Raw genomic sequence first — 12,742 nt, 5'->3', positions numbered from 1 at the left:
AGAGAGAAACACTGCTACCCTTCAATGTGGCAGTAGAGGCCCCTGTACTCCAGGTGTGGGAGAAGCCCACCTCTGCACCAGCTGTTGACAGGGAGCTGGCTAGGCAGTATTATCCTGTCCCCTCAGATCTGGCCTTCTTGTCCCCACATGCCTACCCTGAGAGCTTAGTGGTACAGGCTAGTGGTACAGGCTGCGGATGCATACCTGAAGTCATCCACCTTTCCTTCTCCTAACTCTGACAGGGAGTAAGAATTTCTTTTGCATCAGGAAGTCTCACCTTTTAATGCCTCTTGTACCCTGGAGAAGTTCTCTTTCGGTCTTTGGTCTGCAGTGGCCAATGCAGCTGATCACATCATTGAGGGGCGCATGAGGGATGACTTCCAGTCTATTGTCATGGATGGCAGGGAAGCGCCTCATCAGATTTTGCAGTCTGGACTAGAGATGGCTGATTGTGTTGGCAGATCCACAGCCACGAGTATGGTGGTCAGGCGTCACTCCTAGATGAGGTCTCCAGGCTTTATATATAATGTCTGGGCTAAGATTTCTGACTTCCCTTTTGTTGGAAAGAACCTGTTTGGTGCTAAAGCAGACCATGCCCTCCAAAGTTTCCAGTCATATAACGTTATGGCGAAGTCTTTGGGTCTGGCCTTGCAACAATCCTCCACATTTTCTGCGAGGTGCAGAAGTTTTCATCCCTCAGCCTCCTATGTCCCATGAGGTCGAGGCCAGGCACTCCCTGAAAACGGTAAGTCAGGTTCTTTCTTAAAAGGAAGGGGAATAGGTGCTCCCAGAGGTGGAGAAGCTGCAGCCATCATTCCCTTATTCCCTCAGCAACACAAGGGGCAAAACCTTTGAGAGATCTTCTGCCACAAATTCCCTTGGTTGGGGGAGCTTCCCCTATTCAGTTTGGGATGGTCCAAGACCACGTCTGATGCTTGGGCCCTGCAGGTCATGCAATAGTGCTACTGTCTCCCTTTCATGCTACTTCCCCCGGACCATGGCCCTCACACCAACACCATGCCTCTGGTTCCCACCCTCTTGGAGGAGGTACGTCAGATTCTCTCAAAGAGTGCAACAAGATCTGGTAGCACACTTGGAATGAGGCAGATGTTGGTATTCCACCTATTTGCTGATGCCAAATAAGGACAGGGTTTGCGTTCGATACTAGATGTGTGACTGCTGAATGTGTTCCTACTCAAATACAAATCCAAGATGGTTACTCTCATCGAGATCCTGAATGCCCTTGATCTGCAGGACTGGTTGTTATCACTGAGCCTTCAAAATGCTGTGATGAATCAAGGGACTCAGTCACTTCCCCCAAAGGGGATCCCCTTCCTGTGAGGCTAGCGAGGTGAGCCAGCTGTGCAACATTCCCCCTACAGGTGGCGGTAAGCAGGACTTCACAGGCTGAGACTGCCCTCTTGGGGATAAGGGCTCCCTTCCTAATGAGGAAATACCTTTTCATTATACTCAAAAACCCAGAACATCCCTAATAATTGACATACAACAAGACTCCTCGTAGTACATATGTTATTGTGATATATTGACAGAAGAAAAGCATCAGCTTGGTACTGTGAAAGGAAAGCAACCCCAAAACCACCCGTAATATTTATCCAAGGAGACCAAATAATCATTGCACTTCTTTGCATGGAAAACAAGGTTTATTACATGCAAAATGGTCTCTGATGTTCCCATAGAACTGAACTGATACAGAGCTTGTCTTATCTCAAGACGTTACATCTTTTATAGCGGAGAAACCGCAATTTAACAATACTATGCATAATGATGAGTACAACATAATCCCTCCTCCCTCATTGGCTACCACCTATACAACATGCTAATTCCCCCTATAGTTCCTGGACTAATTGGCCGCATTTAATCTAAACTCATTCCCCTATTTGGTCTCCTACGTCGTCATGATGAACTCCAGGTACTTGATTGGTTGTTTCCCATGATTGATATATTTGTAAATTGAGACTACCAGGTGGTGTGCACCTCCCTGTTCCAGCCGCAATCAAAGTAACCTGGCAAGGCCAACTGTGCACTAATAGACAATAGGCCTTCTCATCAACCCAGACGCTGTGGCGCACACAAGCTCCCTTCCTGGCCTTGTACTTCATTTATTGGCATACCTTTTTTCCTCTTATCCCAAATTACTGAACATTCCAGACATGGCCTGACCCTTATCTCCTTAGAACCCCAGGTTCCAAGTGATGATATGACCAGGCACCGCTCTTGAGTCTGAATTCTAGGGATTTATTTGCTTTTGGTTGTGTATCTACTTGTAATTCATATGGGATGACCACTCATTGGGGAGGCAGTAGTGCTCTAAATCTTCCTCTTGCCTATTGGCATCACAAGACTGTATGCCCTGTTCTCATGAATGCGTCCTTCAAAGGGCGCATCCCTACTAGTTCATATTCTGTTCCCACCCTGTTCAATCTCTGCAGTTCAACACTATTAGCACTTATCTGTCTACCATAGATACCTCTGACCTTGGCTTCTCTCCTGGGGACTGGAAAGGGGGATTTGCTTTTGGAGCTGACTTAACAAAGGCACAGCTCTAGATCACAGCCTGCATTCTTTTTTATTCATTGTGTGCTAGGCCTTAACATCCAAAATGGTGACACTCCTGCCATGTTAATAAACTGAAACAGAAAACAAAAAGGTGTCCTGACAGGTTCACTAAACATACATATAAATTCTATTTATAGTAGTCTCCTCAATGCCAAGAGTATGGCACAAACTATCTGAAATAGTTCCTAGGTATGATTTTTATAATTTTATGTGTCCACCTAAGTCTTCATTGGGATAAGTCTTTCAAATCCACCATTTCATACTTCTGTTTAAGAATTTATCCAAAAGTAACTTTTTATTATTTTTTTGTTATTGCTCACAAGCAAGGGCTGTAAATTACCAAGCACAATTGGCTAAAAATAAATTCCAAAGCAAGCACAATATATACAAAAATGGAACAGATGGGTATCCATATTAATGTGCACAATTTTTCATATAGAACAAAATACAATTATTTATACACATTTGAATGTTAATAAACTGAACTCGCTTCTACCTTGATACCTTGCCGACTCCATTTTCCACCTAATTTGGTCTTTCGTACACATCACACTATACTACGCTACCACAAATACAGAACACTGGGCCTATATGCTGCCCTATCTATGAACTCTGCAACCACCACAATGATATATTTTGTTGCTCTTTCAAAGTTGCCATATGTGAGTATCTAATATGTATCAAACCTAACTAAAACAACATGTGCTTCTGCCACACTGACTTCAATCTGCTCTGGCGATAGTTCATTCTAATAAGTCTTTCTCAACCGGAATCATTTGGCCTGGCTGGGATACTGTACATGCATCCCAACATTCCCCCCTTTAGTTACTGTGCCATTAACTATCCCTTATCCCTCCTTCCTTCTACACTCACCATCCTTAGGTACCCACACCTTTTGCATACTCTTCGGAGGTACCTGTCATGAAATAACACCCCCATCACCTGCTAAATTAACCCAACACTCAATACAATCCTCTGGGTCTAGTGGGGGCATAGTCAATGTTCCTGGGGTTCTAAAGGCTGCCCTAGTTTGACCATCCTTAGCCTCACAAACCCCACCCCATCTATGCATCTGGGTGTACTTCTGTTTTGTGAGAGGATGAGTTCTGCAGGCCCTGATTGATACCATCATCATAACACTCTTCAGCAGCGTCTTCATGCAGCACCTCAGGATCATTTGACACAAACAAAAAATCATGAGCAAAAACCATGATGGGAAACAGCATTTTTACTGCTATTACTAATCATGATGGGACCCATAAAAACATAGAATCCAACCAGTCATCAATGTTCACTGCAGCATCCTTTTCTATTGTGATTCTCAAATTGTGAAGGGCCCCTATCGCATAGGACAAATATCCATTGTCTGCATCATATGTACAGCAGGACAGTCCAATTGTCTTGCATATGCCCCCTTCCATAGCCGTGGGCAGATCCAGGACATATTGGTTCTGGAGGGTCATAAACCGGAGTGCCCTTAACTCACTCTATATTGAGTTCAAAGGGAAGTTCGATAAGAAATGGTGCTGTCGCAATCGATCAGGCATGTTTTTCTACACATACTATAATTGATTGTACAAACATTTCCTAAACCGCTTACCAAAGATTTCCTCAAATTTACACATGCCAAAACAATGGGTTGGTGTCACTATCTTGTGCTAATCTAATCCGTTGATACACCGCCCTAAGATTGTGTTGGGACATGTCAGATATACGGCTCTGGTGTTACTCTGTTTTCCCTCACTGTAAGTTGTCTGTGAGAAAGTGTTTGTGTTGGGAAAGGGGGGGTTGAGAGCCTGAGTATCCTACCTGGTAGGATGGGGAAAATGTGTTACAAGGAAGGGGATACGGCTTCTCACCATCCGATGTACCACTCCCACTCCCCGAAGATCCCCCATCCAGGTGATCCTCCCACACTGGTCCACACCCAGGTACTGTATCCAAAAGCTATGGCTGTGTCTTGGCCACCTGGATGACAGATCCCCGGGGACTAGCGGGTGGGACACCTTCAGGTTTCTCACACTGGGTAGCAAGAGTTATCTTTGCTGTGTGCAGCGAAGATGGCTATGGCTTTGAGAAAGGAGAGTATCTGGATCGTGAGCGCTTCATGGGTCCATTGGCTAAAGGTGTATTCTGTGAAGTGTGGATTATCTGTGACTCTTGGATTAGATGACTTTCAAGTTTCATCGTTTGGAGTTCGAAAAATGAAGTGGGCGAAATTCCTCCCGTTTTGTGAGAATATGGTTAAGTTGAACCATCATTGTAGCACACTGTGGAGGAAACACTTTGGGCTATGTTACCGGAATTTACCGGAATTTCATTATAGTTTGTCACGAAGGATACATTTGGAAAGTTGATGGAACTCTTTCCACATTTGAAAATTATTTGTTCTCGGATAGCTCAGAGACAAATGTGGATGCGTTCAAATTTATTTGTCCACAAATTGAGAAAGCAAGGCGCAATGTGAACAAAGTTGTAACTACTTTTTTGCGGGGTGCGTGCATTACATCTTTTCATAATGAAAATATCAAATTTGATATTGTGAACCTTTTTCGAAGAGATGTACTGCATCGGATTGATGTTGGCAATCAGATTTTTCTTGAAAATGTTCTAAATGCATTGAAGCAGTTTCTGTGAAGTAAAAAAAGGCAAAAGAGACAATAAAATAAGAAGCACTGTTTTGAAAGTTAGAAAAAATTGAGTTTAGTACAACATTTGTTAGTTGAGTTCATTAAACCAAATCAAAAAAATATATAAACCAAGAAAGAAAAAAAAATGTTTTTTTAAGAGCTACCATTTTTGAACAAAAAACAATTAAAATTATTTAAATTCACGCACCCCACACCTGGAATTGTCGACATGTCTACAGACATTCGTATTGTCGGCGGACTATGCAGGCTGCAAAGGGGCCTGTGATTTTTTTTTATTTCTACTTTTTAACTGTGCATGATAACTCTGAATGGAGCCATTTATTAGTTATTTTGTGATTGTTTTTGAATTTTTTTGTTTTTTACAGAAGAAGCAAGTTAAGGTGCCGGAGGGAAGGAATGGAAGGGGCACCAATCACAGAGATGGAGGAGCAGGTGGACAGGGGGAGATGTTGGGCAGGCCTTTCATTTAAGGCAAGGGGCAGTGTTTCTCGTGCTCCTTGATGGCGGCCTCGAAAGCACTTCAAAATTGCTCCCCCCTTCAGATCGGTTCCTTCCATTACAAGCATCGTACTGTGACCCTCGAAAGGTAAGGGTCAACAGCAATCTGTATGGCCTCTCTCCCATTGGAGTAGCATGTGTGGTGGCAGGAGTGCTTGAGGAAGATGGGGTGGAGGCCGTCAACCTCATTCTCCCTGAGAAAGGTACTGCGTTTCTGATATGATTGGTTCTTTATTACATGCTTAATACCCAGAGGTTTCTAAGCACGGACCTGGAAATTGAATACTTATTACTCTGTGTCGTTTTCCTTCCAAGACGAGCACGTTGCCCCTGAGCTATTCTCCCTCAGAGAACCTGGGTAGTTGGATCTGGTGTGTCAGCCATGGAGGTGGTCCCGTAAGAGTACAGCCCAGGCTTTCTGTGGCTGAGTACAATGTTGCAATCAGTGCATCTGACCTTGGCTGCCCAAGCCTTTGGTGCACCCCAACGGTGGTGGCAAACTGCCACACCCAGGCCTCACTCCCTGTGCTGGAGGTAGGTACTTCCTCTACCTCATCTTGCTCTTATTCTATATCCTCATCTGCATCTCCACACCTGTTCCCCTCTCCAAGACCTCCAGATGGTGATGGTGGTGGTGGTGGCCCCTGAGAAGGAGGGGTAGGTATAGGTAGAACTGCTGCCATTGATGCCAGATAGGAAGGTCTCCAGAACAGATCTGCAAAGCAGGTGTTCTATTGTGGACTGCCAGATTGAGAATGACTAAAAGTAATGGGTGGGTCCCTTCAGAGGAACCGACCGCAGATCGCGCAACTGTTTGTGGGCTACCAAGTCGAAATAGCCCTTGGAAAGTTGTAAAATGTTGACAGATCAACTAAGAATGGGTCTAAGAGCTCTGGAAAGGTAACATTTCAACTTTAAACATTCTAGATTGGCCGGAAATGCAGTTTCAAAACTGCCCATGGTGACGGCCACTGTCCGTGGACATGATGACATGCTGCTTGGGTGCTGTCACATGATTACATCCAGGGACATCCGCAGTGCTGATGGGTGACCGCAGATACCAATCGGCTGCCGATGCAGGGCACATGTGCATGACTGTCTGCAAACAGGCACTCTGTCCACAAACTTATTAAAAGTGCTTCATGCAAGGACAGACATGTCCGGACACATTATGACGTCCGCGGACACCCCTTGTCATGAATGGACACCCCGAACAGTCATATGGTCTGTCGTCGGACACACAGAGGACGCACTAGCGCCACGTCATACTGCACCCAGGTCCCAACAGGAGCCCAGCTGTGATACACAGGACTGACCCTAATCTGATACAGGACCCCACACGGGACAAGATACAACAATCATTAGCCTTGATAAAGACCCACAAGGTCAAAACACGTGTCGGCTGACCACAATTGGGACCATGAGTCCGCACCTCATTTGATGAATAAACCCGGCACTTATCACTAAACACAAACAGCGTGGAAAATCGATAAATAAAACTTGAGGTTTCCACCAGGAAACCCCCCTTAGACTATTAATATATATTTTTTTAAATGACAGAACAATATACAAAATATTTATAGTATAAAAAATAAATGTATTTATGACAGGGATGGGGTACCAGAATGTGAAAAATAAATGGGAGGATTTGGAATTTCTGTACAATGATCATCAGGGGAGGGAGAAAGTGAAGCATCTTTCATTTATATTTTGGGAATTTGATGGGGGTGATTGCGGGGGGTCAGGGGGACAGGTACAAGAAGGAACGTGATAATCAACATTTCTAATAACATGATTTTAACATAATTTAAAAGTTCCTTAAAGTCATTACTAAGTTCATCCAATTATGCAGACAAGATCATGATTTCATTATGTACAAATGGGGATAGAGATTGTCTTTGTGATTCTTGGGATTCTCCATAATTACATTGGGGTGTTGTTTATTCATGTAAAATATGAAGTATAAGAAAAGAAGATATTATTTCAATGAACTCTGTATAAATTACATTATTTATTTATTTTGAAAGATGTATTGTTTACAATGGGAGATGTTATCATCACTCATTTCTTCTTTTGGGAAGTTTTCTTCCAACCACTCAAGTGTGTTTGCCATTTCTGTTAAAATAAAAAAATAGTGCTTTTTGCTATAAGAAAAGGTTATAATATGAATGGTAATAACAGAGAAATAAATACAGTGTCCTTACTGTTTGGTAAGAGGTTGTTTTGGAATGAATGCCTGGTGTATGTGAGTCTGTATGAAGAGTTTTGCTGAAGTGATAATAAGAGGTGCACAGTTATGGGTTGTAGTTGGTGCATTCCATTAAATTGTGTGATAAATGAAAAGATAATGTGTACATTTTCAAATGATGATTTGTACAAAAAGGTATGTTTGGATGTAGTAAATATAAGTAATGTTGTTTTATGTATATCTGTTTTTCGGTTGACGGTTACAACATTTTCTGCTTTCCCCTGTGCTTCTGGACTTTGTGAATGCTATCTGATGTCCACAGACTTTTGTACTGTCCGCAGACTCTGGAGTAGCTACATTGGTGGCGAGTAGGAACTTGTAGCAAATTAAGGGTGTACTTGGAAAAACCTATGAAATTCATTGACAAAACTTTGTTAAAGGGATGCTATGGTTAAGTTGCACTAATAATAACCTATGAAATTCAGTGAACAAACATTGTTAAAGGAACATTATGGTTACAAGCAAAACCAAAACCCCCCAGAAATTCGCTAGTTATGATAAGCTAAGCAACCCTAACTCGCGCCACCACCATGCGCTGATAAAATTAACACATAGGACATCAAAGATAACATCACACATGTAATTAATGACATCACTGATGACATCACATATGAAATAGATTTTGATCAAAAGTCCTACAAGGGGTTGTGCTTACAATGTTGGTATCAAGATGTCACTTATGATTGGGAGACCTCTTATGAAGTGCTTCATGTATTAACAAATTTACTCATCTAAACAAAACATTGTATTGGAGTGTTGTTGTTCATGCAGGAACCTAACAATAGATATACATAGGCAATGGGTGCAGCATGCACCATAGAAGTACAGTATTTTAATCTGGTAATATTAGACAGTAAAATAATAAATGCAGCCCTATCAGAATTTTGACTAAGGTTAAACATGGAATAATTAGCTTACAATACAAGACTTACTACACACTTCTGTTAGTACAAACAATACATATGAAGTCCCATAATCCACACACATCTGAGACACATACATGGAAACTGCAGTAAGGAGGGAAAGAAACATAAACAGAACATGAGATTACCATTAAAGTTCATCATCATGTATGCAAATGAAATGTGTGTTTGAGGCCTGCGTATTGCCCCATGTATGTGCACCATGAGCTGTGGCCAAACTCCAAGGAAAGTACTTTAACAGCATACGACAAGGTTAATGTCTAGATATATAGCATCTTTTGAATGTTTAAATTCTCACTGTCAGTGAACAAAAACATATGGCCTAGATATGTCAGTAAACAAAAATAAGTGGCCTAGATATGTGATGTCCCTTTAACAAAGTTTTTTCACAGAATTTCATAGGTTTGTATTAGTGCAACTTAACTCTTACACCCATTTCAGCCCTGTTCTTTCTGATTCTCATCCCCCAAACACACTATTCATATGCCAATTGTTCTAGCAACATACTTAACATACTTTAGTACACCATCCATAACACAACTTTATTAATTATTTTTCCCAACAACTCCTTCTACCTTCATAAACAACCGCCTCTCTTACTAAAACTACTTGACCATTGTCATTATAATATACACCTACTAAATGTCTTTTACAATTACAGGAAAGAAGACCATTCCTGAAGACAGCTACCGAAAAAAAGAACACTCTTCACATCCTACAAAGTAAGTGCATTAATATAGTATTCATCTCTCTATTATTGTAACAATCTAGTGTTACTATATATTAGCCTAGAGTATTCTTTTCAAATCAACAACATTTATTTCACTATTACTCATTATATTGTAACATGCACACTCTTTCTATTCCCATCTCAACACCACTGGTATAACACCTAGTGTTTCCTCAAAACATCACAATGTCCCTACTTATTCATTTGCACCACCACTCTTACTCACCAACCAAAACCCATCACACCTGTACCCACTCTTACAACCTTCCCAACTACAAATATACCCCACTACACAATCACACAACACGCTGTTCATCTCTACAATCACACCCACAAGCCCATGCACAATACATCCATATACATTCAACAACTTTCAAATCCAGAGTTTGTTTTTTCCAAAAGACATAACACAATGCCTACTAAAAAGAAACTCTGTATAAAAGAAAGAAAAAAATAGAGCAGCTCAAAATAAAATCAAGCCACATACTCATCCACCTCTAAAACAATATATAGAAAACATTAAAACAAAAGAGCTAGTAACCTCACTCAAATAACTAAACCAGCCATGACTAAAAAAGTGAAGCTCCTCTTGCAAAAACTAAAAGTAAAAAAAGATATACAAAGAAAAGCAAACCTACTGATGAACCTAACACTATATGTACCAGTGTTAACATAACCACTACAAAGCAATCCAAAAAAATGTCCACCGTAGAGTTCTTCACAATCTTATAACAAAAGCTGAAAAGTCACAAACTAACCTTACCAACTACCACAGAAGACTAATCCTTGAAGCTCTAATTTACATCGCATTTCTACTAAAGAGAACATTGTTTATATTGATGAATGAAACCACTAAGTGAATTAATACATTACAAAAAGCACTTGCAAACATGCACAATGTCAATATAGATATAGATATGACATATATATGTCAATATAAATTTCTGTGAAGGTGAATGGATTCACACAAGCAGCACAGAAGCATACTTCAATGAATAGGCTTATAAACAAGAACAAGAGAGCGATGGCCAAGGGTATGAAATGGTAGGAGACGCCATTATGGCAAAAGAAACCCTTGTAGAAAAAACTTCCCCAATAAACATTCAACCAAATATTCCTTTCACCCAAACAAACCATCCAGTATACAAATGGACATGCAGCTCGATATGTAATGTGAGGCAACAATACTTCAAATGTGTAAGCCAATTCCTCAATCACTATGTCAAACTAAAAGAAAAAGGTAGAATGAACACTTAACAACACTTTAGAAACCATGGACTCCTGTCCAGTGCACAGCCACACTGGTCTGTGAGGACATTCTTTAGCCTGTATTTCAGGAACTGCTTGTTAAAGCAAATTCCACCACATCAAAATGTTGGCAACACACCATTCCGCTATACAGAATCTTGTGCATAGACTATACTATGCATAAGTCTTGCTCTAGAACTGCAACGTTTAAATAACATTCTCCTACATGGAACAGCCGAAGAACTCCTTCTGAAGTTGACTTAGAATATTCAGTAACTTCAGTAAACATTACAGAAAACCTCACACACACCAACCTCCTAACAAACACATTTCTACAAAACAAACAAAAAAGAAATAGTTACATTTCAAAACACATCTGCTGGAATACCAGACTAAGTATGTGTCTTGTTGGAGAACGTTTTATAAAATGAGCACAAAAACAGTAAATAGGGCCTACAAAATGGAGGACAATGAAGAATCCCAATGGTTCAAATGAGCTTTATATCTAACAGCAGAAAATAAATACAAAATAATTGACCTCTCAATAATTTGCACCTACTGCAACACAAAGCTTGACAATAACCAAATGCATCAGGTGCTATCACTCATATTCCCACTTCCAAAGGCTCTCCAAAATTTTACTTGTATGAGAGTATTATAATCCAAACAGTACACCGACTTCAAGCTATAGTACACCTCCATCTAAAAACAGACAAATTACCTTCATCTGAGTTACTAAAGGGCATCCGTGGCAAATTAGTCTATTTTTACATCAAATCTTAATAAAATGCAGAAACTCTAGGAGTACAATGACCAAAAAATCAATCTTTGATTTGTACCAACAAAAGACAAAGAAATTTGGCAATAACTAGTTAATTTGAACAAAGTTATACAAGCCCTAAAATATCTAAAAGAAAGCACTGAATACTACAAAGATATAAACATAAAGGAAAACATAAAAGAAACAACCCAAATAATTCAATATTCACCAGCAACTTGCCATTTTGAATGTGTAGAACCTGTTACTGAAGCCAAAATTGTAGACAAGTATACAGTTCACCCACTTCACTCCAGAAACACCATTGAATATGCATTATAAACATCAAATTCATCAATCAAAAGGATCCCCAATGAGCATATGGGAAAAACGTTTAGAATCACCTTCTTTTCCTTTACTCTTTCCTACGGGAAAACTAGGAAGATATGATGAAAGGTCCACACATATGAGTGCATCAGAATATCGCTCTATACGAATGTATTCTGAAGTCCCCATATTCAGACAAAATGTAGACTACATTTTCCATTTGAACTGGCAACTCTATATTATGGAGTGGCACACACATTAAAAACAGGCTCTAATTTTTTAAACATCTCCGCTACACAGCTACTTTAAAAAATAAAAGACAAAGATGAAGTTTTGCAGTCAAGTATCACAAATCTGTTGCCAAACATGCATGGTACAAAAGAATACCGGTTCTGACGTAACACTGATGTACATTGTAGGCTAACAAACCTAAGCCCAACCACATGGTTTGTAATTTTAAGCTGTGTAGAATATGCATGGAATGACTTGCACGACTTTGTACGCACTGCAAACCAACAAGAGGGACTAGATATAAAAACACCAGGAAAACTCTGTTCTCTTGACCCTGTCAATGTATCAAGATACTTTCACCATCCTTTTATTGCCATGATGCACTTCATCTGCAATAAAACTATGACTCCACTCAGAGAAGTGCAATACTTCTTTTGGAGAAAAGAATATCAATCCAGAGGAGCACCACACATCCACATGCTTTTGTGGATAACAGATGCTCCCAAATGCAGCCATGACAGTGACGCCACTGTTTTCCAGTTTATTGAACAA

Source organism: Ambystoma mexicanum, chromosome 4q, assembly GCF_040938575.1.
Source record: "Ambystoma mexicanum isolate Mex_15411 chromosome 4q, UKY_AmexF1_1, whole genome shotgun sequence".
Taxonomy (NCBI): Eukaryota; Metazoa; Chordata; class Amphibia; order Caudata; family Ambystomatidae; genus Ambystoma; species Ambystoma mexicanum.
The sequence above is the reverse complement of the archived record's forward strand: the minus strand, read 5'-3'. Positions refer to the sequence as shown.